The following is a 12,233-nucleotide window of genomic DNA, read 5'->3' as shown; positions in this document are numbered from 1 at the left end:
CTATCAAGCACTAGATACAATTGTTTTGATCCAAAAACTTGACACTTTAAAAAAATATACTTCTTTTACAGAGAGACAGCATGAACGAGAGGGGCAGAGAAGAGGGAGAGAAGAAACTCTCAAGCACACTTCATGCTGAGTGCTGAGCCCAATGCGATCTGGGAACAGTCCTGAGCAGACTTCAAGAGCCAGATGCTTAACCAACTGTGCCACCCAGCTGTCCCAAACCTGACACTCACTAAGCCAAATAAATAAATAAATAAATAAAAACAATGAGGTTATGATCTAAATAAACTGTATCATCTAAATAAGACAGAAAACTGTGGTAAAAATATCTGCAAAATTATTCTGGCATAAAATTTAAACAGACATTAATAGTTAATATATCACATCCCTCAAATTAGTTTATAGTGACTAGATGAAAATAAGTAAAACATAAATGACAATGTCAGCCATCATAATCTAAGTGATATTTGTAGAACACCATATTTATCAATTGTAGGATAAACATTATTCCAAACACATATGGAGTGTTCACAAAAGCAGACCACTTATTGATCCATAAAACAAATCTCAATAGATATTAAAAATTGGATCTCTTTCAAACTATGTTCTTTGATCACAACATAATTAAACCAGAAATTTAAAAAATGAACACACATAGAAAAGCCCACAATATATATATTATATATATAATACAGAATATACACTATATATATATACAATATATAATATAGATATAGATAAACTTATTTCTAAATAGCATGTATGTCACTATATAAAACAAAGGGGAATTATGCAATATTTTGAGTCAAATAATTTAAAATCAACATATCAAAATTCATGTGAAGCTGCTAAAGAAATACGTAAAGGGAAATCTTTAACATTAAATGCAAATATTAAGAAAGAAGAAATGTCTGAAGTCAATGCTGTAAACCATCAGAAAGTAGTAAAAGAACAGCAAACAAAGCATATAGTAAGCAGAAGGACAGATATGAAGATTAAGAGCAGAAATCAACAAAATGGAAAACCTGAAAATAGAGAACATAGAACTGCCTCACAAAATTCAGAACACTCAGTTAAATTCATATTTTGGATAGAGTATTTTTTTTAGCATGTCACAATTTTTTTTGAAGATTTTCTTTATTTATTTGAGAGAGACAGAGAGAGCATGAGCAGGGTGGCGGGGCAGAGAGAGAGAGAAGCAGACTCTCTGCTGAGCAGGGAGCCCGATATGGAACTTGATCCCAGCAACCAGGGATCATGACCTGAGCCGCAGAATGTGAACACTTAACTGACGGAGTCACCCAGGCACCAACTATGTCACAAATACTTTATGGAACATGATTATGTGTGCAAAAATATCCAGTGTTGATATGAATTGAAATTTAACTGGGTTTTTGTATTTTTATTTGTTAAATCTGACAATCCTATGGTAAAAGTCAATAACATCAAAAGTTTGTTCTTTGAAAATTTCAATTAAGTTATATATCTCACACTCTATTGACAAAGAAAAAAAGGAGATGAGTGACAAATTATCATTATTACCAATTAAAGATGGGGTATACTCAAGATCTTTCACATATTAAAATAATACAAAGGGAACATTATAAACAATTTAATGCCAATTATATGAAATGAAGAAATTACTTAGAAGTCACAACTTACTAAAACTGACAAGAGAAAATAGATAATGTTACAAGAAGAGGTCGGAGAACCTCCTCACTCTCTTTCTGCCATGTGAGGATACAGCAAGAAGATGGCCATCTATAAACCAGGAAAAGGACCCTCACCCAAAACCTGCCCCTGCTGGCACCTGGAGTTTGGACTTCATGCCTCCACAATTATGAGAAATAAATATTTCTTGTTTTAAGCTAACTAGTCTGTGGTAATTTGTTACAGCAGCCTCAACTGACTCAAATACTTTTCCATTTCTGTCATGACTGTCTAAACTTGTGGCTTCAGGGCCTTGGGAGTGTGGAGAGTAAGATGCTCCATTGCTTTTTCCCCTGTCCTTCCCTTCTGTCTAAAATTAAATTCTGCCCAGGCATTTGCTGACTTATAGGGGTGTGGGTGTGAGTCCTTCACAAGTCTCTTCTGAGGCTTTTCTGTTGCCAGGATCTAAGAAGTGAAAATTCACTTCTGGCTCAAATTTTTCCATAGCTGCTAAGGTTTCCTCCAAATGTAGAAGTCCTCTCTGGTAGGGTAACTTCTGAATATTTAGGTCTTGGTAGCATTTTCTTCTTGACCCAGAATAAACTCACAGAAAATCCACCCCAGGCCTGAAAATAGTAGTATAGTCTGCTCCATTTTTATCTCTCTCTCAAATCTCCTTCTTTCTCCATATATTTCTGTTCATTCGTTCATTCATTCATTCATTCATTTGATCTTGAGATAGCCAGAGGATCAGCCTAGTCAGTCACTACTTAAGCCATCATCCTACTATTAGAGCCTTGAATGTTCTTTCCCATCTTGCAGATACTGTCAAGCTTACTGTGATTTCTGTGGACCATTTCCCTTTACTTTCCTGGGCTGTGGACAGCAAACTGGATATGGTATCTCTCTCTCTCTTTCTCTCTCTCTCTTAAGATTTTATTTATTTCTTTGAGAGAGTGAGAAAGAGAGAGCACAAAAGGGGGGAGGGTCAGAGGGAGAAGCAGACTCCCCATTGAAGAGGTAGCCCAATGCAGGACTTAATCCTGGGATGCCAGGATAATGACCTAAGCTGAAGGCAATCACTCAACGGACTAAGCCACCCAGGCATGCGGTATATCCTTCTCTATGGCATAAGGAAGAAATGGTTTCATGCCATGGCTATTGAACTTCTATTAGGTAGATAATTCTGATGTATCTGTGTCCCACTTCCTGGGTTAAGAGTGGGCTCAATGGGTAATAAACCATTCTGTTATACCAATTCACTGTTATCCTCAAATTTATACATATATGGACATACTTGTGCATTTTTATCTGACTATGATAAATAGCACAAAATACGTATCATGTGGAGTCTTAAGTGTTTGAACATATGAATGGTGAACTATGGTGTTTTTGTTTAGAATTTTTTCATACTTTGATTTACTTTCTGTATTTTATAAGTTCTCTGTAATTATATAATATGCTTAGAATCAGAAAAGCAGTAAAGAAAATTTAAGCACAATTTCTCCAAGTTAAATAAATTCTTAATATATCGCTTCCTAATTATAATTGTAACTATATAATTATGTAGTATAATTATATAATTACAGTTATGTATAATCAATTATAATAATATTTTATTTATTTTTACATTCCAACTGGATATAAATAACATATGGTAGTTTAAAAGCATGTAATTAGGAAAAACACTAGTTTTACCAGAAAAACTTTCATAGTCTTGAGTGGTATAACCTACATATAGGTGAAAATTTTAGTTTTAAAAAATAAAGTTCACAATTGATAGATTAAAACTTGGCAAAACCTTTTGAATTCACATCGTATTAAACTATTTTCTACTCCATGACTAAAAAGTAGAATTATGTTAATGAGTAATGCTAATTGTTCAAGGGTTCAAAGTTTTCAAGAAAATTTTAATCAGCTTTAATTCAAATGAACAAATAATATGATGGAAATTTTAGTCCCAGTGAAATGATAAAGTAATATTCTCTTGATCTAATTTCAGAATATGTGGAATATGTGTCAAAATTATATATAACTACATAATTATAATTTTACTATTTTTAAAATGTCATGTACAATTACTTCCAAGAAGTAGTATCTGGGAAATAAGAGCAATTGAATGCCCAGAACACTGAAAAGATAGAAAGATATTTAAAAATCTGGTAGAATATATCCTGTTTAGTTTCCCTTTAGTTTCCTTAACAATATAGTCTCTTTGCCAAACTTACACATACTGTTGGATCTATGAGAATAATTTCAACATTGATTTGCTGATAACATCAATAATAGTAAATGCTTTAAATAAAATAGTAAATTCTTTAGATGTATAAAGTTTCCTTTTATTTATAATTGTGATTGTGTTTTCTTTTAGACAAAATAATATTCAGAAAATCCACATGAGAATTAGAAATAAATATTAACAAATAATAAAATATATGCATATGATTCATAAGAAAATTTTGAGGAAAATAACATAAAATATGAAAAATAGTGCCAAGATGCTCTTTAATACAAAAAATAATTTCCCCTTTCTCTAAAGTTGTGTAATTGTACCCAGGTATATAATTTGATTATATAGGAAAATATATTTTGATACCTCTTTTTGATAAAACCAGGAAATGCTTGATAAGCCAGATTGCCATGACTGACTAAATGGAGGTGAATTTCTCCATATAACACTATCAAATGAAATTTGACTTGCTGGGGCACCTGTGAACTCAGAAAGAAAATGAAGTACCTACAAATATGTGGAAGGAAAAAAAGAGGAAATTTTGGTGATAATCTGAAATGAAATAGATACGACTACAAACAACTTATTAACATTTTTGCTGAAAGTCTTATTATATCCCATTTCTCTTCTATCTACTCAAAAGCTTTAAACAAATCTGATATATATGATTTCTGTTAATGGTTATTTAAGCAAACAGGGAAATTGAATATCTTATGGTTCTGTAAGATGAAATCAGTTATAAAAGACTTAAAGTTGAGATTGGTAATTTAATGAAAAGAAAAAATTAGAACTGGAGGTGACAAATCAAATGTAAATATACTCAGAGATTTTCTATTCAGGACGTGTATTTTTTTTCAATGAAAGTGAGATTTTAGGATGAAGTCAAGATACTAAAACATAAAAAGAAATGTTGAGGTTATCTGTATTGCAGACTCAAATATTCAAAAACCATAAAATTAGTAGTAAAGCATAGAGACAAGTACAATGAATATAATAATGATATTAGAGTTTGAATGCACATATTCAGAGTGAATAATTTTAGTACAGGCAAAAAAGAAAACCAAAAAACTATGACTACACACACACACACACACACACACACATAGAGTTTTTCACTCTCTTAGGACAGTACAATATGCCAAAGATATTAACTTGATCGTGGTCTGTTTCTTCTATGAAATTTACATTTGGTCACTACCCTGATTGCTTTTCTCAAAGACAACTGGTTTATGTACACTTAATTTGAAAGAGCACCATTTAGATTTATGAGCAAATCCTGTCTTTCTGAAAGACTACTAAATATATTTTCTGTATTTCTAATTCATACTAGCCAAGAGAGATCTGGACACCATTCATCACTTAGAAAATGCGACAGAACAATTTGGACTGTCCCTTAAATATTTGTTGTCCAGGTGATACAGCCAACAATGTTAATAAACTGAGGAATAATGGTTTCATTGGTTCAGAATTGCTTGTATTTCAAGTTTACTTATGTATTAAATTGAGAGAAGTTACATTAAAACACTCTCCTGTTTCGGGTCATTTGTTCCCTTGTCGTTTTCCAGAAATGACTAAGTTATGTCATAGTGACTTCATCCAGTATCTAAGAGGATTCTTTTTTAGAGACATCTTTCTTTATTTTTAAAAAAAAGATTTTATTTATACATTTGACAGAGAGAGACACAGCAAGAGAGGGAACACAAGCAGAGGGAGTAGAAGAGGGAGAAGCAGGCTTCCTGCCAATCAAGGAGCCCGATGTGGGGCTTGATCCCAGGACCTGGGATCATGACCTGAGCCGAAGGCAGACGCTCAATGACTGAGCCACGCAGGTGCCCCTAATTACTATACTTCTTCCTTTTTTTTTTTTTTTTTTTTTGGCTTGGTGTCAAGAAGAATTCTTTATTTTTTTCATCTTTCAATAGTTTCTCTACCAGTAGTTTGAATCCTTAGTATTACCAATTAGGTTTTAGAAAAATTTCTCCATTTAACAAATATCCTTTCCTTTCTTTTGTGGATAATACTTTATTCCCCGCCCCACCCCCCAATCAGATATAAGTGAAGTAAAAAAATTGAGTGATTAACTTTCATCAGAAATTAAAGAAAGCTGCGGCATTAAGTTGCACGTATCGAATGAAAAATATCTCCAGTGAGTTCTAACAATAGCCAAGCCCTGTACTCACAACCTGCCTTAGATAATTTGTTTTCTGAAGTAGCTCTGGAAATTTTATTTGTGTGCCTAAGCTTCTCTGGTTCTATTTTAAATTGTCTTTTCTCTTTTATTATTTATATTGGAAATACTTTTGATTTAGTTCATAATCTTCCTGCAAAAGATACATTGTACATTTGTGCTTCTTCATACATTATACATAACAATAAGCAAAATTTACAGCAGTGTAAGCAAAAGAATAGTTAGCTTTACTGCAGTATACAAAATTCAGCCAATTCAGCAAAAGCCTTAAAACTCTAGAAGAAACGCTTCACAAGCTGCATATGTGATATAGTAAGCCCTTCAAATATGTGTGCATATACATTTTTTTTAACTTCAAAGAAAATTGAATGGTTTAGTAAATTCAAAGTGGCAAGTAGAAACATAGCACTCTCTGTTTTGTAGTAACGGTGTTTGGTATGGCAGTTCCAAGTCAAAGATCTTCCATAGATTTTGTTAAAGGAAAACACTACTAATTTCAAATTTCCATATAAGGACTAAAGCTATTTTGGTTGTATATATAGTTGTTGTATAAAGAAAGTATTGAAAAGCAGAAGAGTCTGACCAATATTCCCTTTAGCTCTACTAAAAGTTAGATTTCTTCCTGACTCCAAGCCTCTGACCTTCCTTCCTTTTATTTACATTAGAAACTACAATTGTGAACTATTTTTCTACTTTTTTGAGATGTGAATCTTCTCCCAGCCTCTTGCTGGTTTTACAAACCCAGGAATAGGGATGCCTGGGTGGCTCAGTTGGTTAAGCAGCTGCCTTCGGCTCAGGTCATGATCCCAGCATCCTGGGTTCAAGTCCCACATCGGGCTCCTTGCTCGGCAGGGACCCTGCTTCTCCCTCTGTCTCTGCCTGCCATTCTGTCTGCCTGTGCTCACTCTCGCTCCCTCTTTCTCTCTGACAAATAAATAAAATCTTTGAAAAAAATGTTAAAAAAAAAACACAAAAAACCCAGGAATATTTTTCACAGGGATCTGGGAGCCATCCCTTTGAAATATAGTCTTCCAGGAACAAGTGTCTATCTCCCAGTCTCTGAGGGTGGGTAGGAGCCAAATTTAGATTAGTACCAGTTAGCAAACAGAGATGACCTAACCAAATTGACCAACCTCCCTCTCCCATAACATCTTCCAGAATTTTTCCCGTAGTTCATCCTAGTGTTAAAAGTCCTCCTGCCTTTTGTGTTGGTGGAGTTGAGCTCAGTTTTTCTGACCTGTTGCAATACTCCTGACTCCTATTGGAGTAGTCTTGAACATAGTCCTCATTGCCTGTTAAATATCATCCAGTGAATTTTTTCTTTAACAAGTCTTTTTCTAAAATCACGATGTGCAGTAATCTCTAGGGAGTCCATTTCTATAAAACCTTAACTTCAGGAATGGCCTAATCGAACTGTATTTGAGTGCGATAAGTGATGCTTTCCTAAATGCCTATGCAATTACTAATAGTTAGAAAAAGTGTTTTTTGTTCCTCATTTAAATATATTACTTTTAACATCTATAGCTAGTTATTCCTTGGTTTTTATTTTCTGGGCCTGAGCAACAACAACAAAGATATCTACAGAAGAAATTCAACTCTTGTATTCTGAAACACCATTCTACATATAACGAATTTCCTGGGCTTCCTCCTTGGTAAATATATGACAAGGGCTAGAGTTTGTCGATTTCAGCACATAAGCCTCATTATGTCCTTGGTCCTCTTTACTCTTAAAGGGAGATGGATTCTTCTTAAAAATATAGTTTAGTTCTAACAGGGTTTTACATCTTAACAGTTTTTTGAGGTCATATATCCCAATGAGAATTTTATGTAAGGCATAAAAATTATTCTCCAAAAACTATGTCTTTACATAGACACTTGAAATTCTGTTTGAAAATCCAAGGGTTGATGGAACTCTTCAACTGGGAGATACATATTACCTAACATAACTCTGCTCCCAACAGCAAGTCCTCTCCAAACTGAATTAGTGGAATAGTATATCTGTTCTCTGCCCTAACATGGGCTCCTGTTCCCCCTGCTGTTACTGTTCATATTCCCCAACTCCTTCTATAACTGAAGGTGTTTCTATGTTAATCTGGTTCTACTACTTAAAAGTCCTCCCATAAATTCAGAGATCCTTTACCTATAATATTCTATTTCCTAAGTCAATGAGATTTTCAACCAAAAGTAAGTTAAATTTACACTTGAAATTTAACTTCCTCACTGTTCATTTCAGTTAGATTTCCTGTTGGAACTACTGCTCTATGAAATCTTTAGCAGATTTTTATCTCTGCTTCAGCCCAGTTCATTTTTAAATGGTCTCTAAATATTCTCTAATATCTTTTCTATGATTATTTTCTCCGTTGTGTCATTTTTGTTCATACTTACTACCTATTGAAGAATCTGTCTAGAGTTTTTTTATCCATATATCTAATTATTCCATCAATAATTACTATTTTGACCTTACTTTTTGTACTTAGTAAATTACTATCAACATTCCCAAAAGATCCCCACCAAATTCTTACAGATTGAATGGCCCATGACAAAGTGTCTTTTCCCTTATTAAACCTGCCTGGGAGTTTGCAAAGTTCTTGCCCAACTGTTATAGCTCAGCCATTAATCTTGAGCCACGTGATCATCTTTTATCTATGTTCCTTTAGTAGGGATTTGAGACAGATTGCTAGAGAATTGACGGACAGAAATGATTATCAGCATTGAGATGATGATTTATCTTATCCTTGGACTAGAGAAGAGAACATATGGTCAGTGGCTTCACTGGTACAGAACTGATATTCATCCTTGCTTCCTTCCTCTTGTTTTATGCTAGCGCATAACTTTGCACCTTAAAAATATCTCTCATTATGTTTCCTGCAAATTATTCTTAAAATTTAATAGCCCAATTGATCTAGGTGGGCAAATTTATTCCTTTCCTTTCCTGCATCATGCTGAAAAAAAAATCACCTTGTGTTATTCTAAAATAAAGAAATTGACATTAAGATTGACATTAAGTTATTTTCTTTTATATCCCAGAAATGTAATGGAAGGTGTGAGCCATTATCAGCATACTGTTCAAATATTAAATATTTGTAGTCTTAAGTAATCAGAAATCATTTTGTATGTTCTACTATCTTCTTTTTTAATGTAACAGTAAATTTTATTCAAATTTCTCAAAATTTATATTCAGTGTATTAAGCGCTTCTAAAACATATGTCACCCTTGATATAATGGTTTTATTTTTTCATCTTTATTTTATAGTTTATTCATCTTGTCTTTGCACAGTTCTTCAGTAGAAGTCAGAGTCCTGAGTTGCCCAGTTAGAAACCTCTGACCCTTGGGGCACCTGGGTGGCTCAGTGGGTTAAGCCACTGCCTTCGGCTCAGGTCATGATCTCAGGGTCCTGGGATCGAGTCCCACATCGGGCTCTCTGCTCAGCAGGGAGCCTGCTTCCTTCTCTCTCTCTCTGCCTGCCTCTCAGTGTACTTGTAATTTCTCTCTGTCAAATAAATAAATAAAATCTTTAAAAAAAAAAAAAAAGAAACCTCTGACCCAGTTTTCTGATGAAGTTTCCTCTTTCATGGCCAACATCTGGTGTTTAAATGAAAGGCTTTCGGTCTTTTCAATCACTTGCTGATAGGGTGAGACTGCATTGTTACCCATAACCACATGGCCTAACTTAGAATCAGTCTTTGTATGCAGTCTTGCATTCTAATCAAATTGACAATCCACTTTTCAGCTTCTTCCAGAGTCGTGTTCGGTCTGTCTGCCCATGTGTTATGGCTGATATGCAGGTGGGTGCCACAAAAAGTCTCATATATGAAAAGATAAGCATTTTAATTGAAATTCTCAGGACAAGCCACCAAGAAGTCATTCACAAGAACTGATTCACACTCCTTCAGCTTTTTCCAAGACACGAAGTCTAAGTTAACACATAAGTATTCACCACATTTTGTAATTGGGTCTTTACATGTGTAAAACTCTGTTGAATGACTTTAACCAGATCTTTTAGTACTTGCTGGCGTTTTCAAACATCTTTGTTTGAAATGATGGATGTATCAAAACAATGCAGAATATGTGGACACGTTGTCGGAATTGCATTATGATATGGTGGCTGGTAAAGGAAGAGATCAGTAATGTTATTATGCCCTTTGAGGTGGGTGAAGAAAAAACACAGAGGCAGTGGATTGGCCATGTTTACTGCTGAAAAGATTGAAGTGGAGAACTCACAGATTTATTCTATATTTAACCATAATAGCTGTTCCATAGCTGCATCCCAGTTCTATGCTAAGATTTCAGAGGCCAGTTTTTCCGAGTAAAAGCAAAGTGTTTCTGTCTGTCGTTGGAATCAACACAATCAAGAAGTAAAGATTCTGCTACTCCAGAGTGATTCCCACATTCATATTGGAATTCTGTCTATCTTTAGAGTGTATCTAAATATTCCTTCCTAAAACCACACCTGTCCAGCAGGTAGGTAGTCGAACAGTATCTGGCCATCTCTGGTTGACTGCATCTGCCTTGTAGGTTCTGGATCTTCAGATGTTTTCACAATTGGTTCCATTTGCCTGAAGCTGTTTCAGTTTTGCAACAACTGTGGTACTTTTTTCATTCAAAACATGTGGAGCATCATCAATATCAAGGTTTTTTTTATACATCCATAGCAAACTTGACCATGTTGGTATCACTAAGAAGATCCGATTTTCTTTGTAATAATTATTTTTCATTATATATCCCTTTATGGAGAAAAACTTAAGTGGTGGAAAGAGTAGATGCCAATCCAAAAAGTATATGATGGAAATGGTCAAGTACTCCACCATCTCACCAAGGCCAAAGTTTTTACTACCTTCTTGACATAGGCACAGGAAAGATTTACAAATTCAACAAATCTAAAATAATTTTTATTTACAGTGGAGGACGGACTTTAAGGTGACCTTCATGATCATGATCTCTGTTTCCTGGTGTTCACATTCTTGTATTAATCCTTCCCCTTCAGAGCAGGAAGACATGTGACTTGATGTAAACAATAAAATATTGCAAAGGTGATAAGATGTCTGTGGTTGTATTACAAAAGATTGCTAAGACTGTAGTACCCATCTGGCTAGTATCTCTCTCTCTTGCTCTCACTCTCTCTCTTGCTTCCCATCTCCCTCTCCCTTTGTCTTTCCATTACTGGTTTTGAAGTGTCAAGCTGCCATATGTCTTATAGCTATAGGAAAATTAATTATTCCAACAACCTGAGAAATCTCAGAAGTGAATTTCTCACCATTTCAGCATCCGAAAAAGAAGGCAGTGTGGCTAATGATTTGATTGCAGCTTTATGAGCCCTGAAGAAGATAACCGGTTAAATCTTGCTTGGACTCCTGAGCTACAAAAACTGTGAAATAATAAATGTGTGTTTTAAACTGCTACATTTATGGTAATTTATTACATAGCCATAAAATGAATACACTGATAAATGCTACTTTTTTACTGTTTTTCTATTTCACTTATTAACATCATTATACATTCTTTTATGTAGGCTCAAAACATGTCACCATATTTTTTTCTTTTCCACCATTACCAATAATATCCAGTCATATGGTAAACCCGATCTGCTGCATCTTTGTGATATTATTCCCCTGACCATCCAATCAAGTAATAGAATATTTCCATAAATATGCATATATCTATTCACTTATTCTCCCCCCAATCCTAGAAAAACAATATGATTTCAATCATCATAGATTAACTTTACTGTTAAAACTTAAACTTTTGTGTCTGACTTTTTTCACTCAGTATGTTTTTGAGATTCACCCTATGTTATACGCAGATCATTTTCTTTATTCATTCACTCATTGATAGATTTTGTGTTATTTACAGGTTTAGACTAATGTAGATAAAACTTCCTTAGTTGACATGTGTTTTCATTACCCCTGGCACTATATCTAGGAATAAAATGGATGAATCACAGGCTAAGTGTATGGTTAACATTATAAATAACTTAACAAAGCAGGGCATCTGGATGCCCGAGTTGGTTAAGTTACTGACTCTTGATTTGGGCTTAGGTCATTATCTCAGGGCTGTGAGATCAAGCCCCAAGTCAGGCTCTGTGGTCAGCAGAGAGAGTCTGCTTCTCTCCCTCTTCCTCTGCTCCTCCCCTCATGTGCCCTCAGGCATACACTCTCTCTC

At 34.5% G+C, this 12,233-nt stretch overlaps 1 pseudogene; it reads right to left on the bottom strand.

The window, feature by feature from the left end:
* Positions 1–1,947: 1,947 nt before the first annotated feature.
* On the bottom strand, positions 1,948–10,882 carry LOC131813591 (eukaryotic translation initiation factor 3 subunit E-like; annotated as a pseudogene).
* Between the last annotated feature and the right edge of the window lie 1,351 nt (positions 10,883–12,233).

This window comes from Mustela lutreola, chromosome 13 (genome assembly GCF_030435805.1).
Source record: "Mustela lutreola isolate mMusLut2 chromosome 13, mMusLut2.pri, whole genome shotgun sequence".
Lineage (NCBI taxonomy): Eukaryota > Metazoa > Chordata > Mammalia > Carnivora > Mustelidae > Mustela > Mustela lutreola.
Note: the sequence above shows the minus strand (reverse complement) of the source record. Positions and strands in the feature narration are given on the sequence as shown.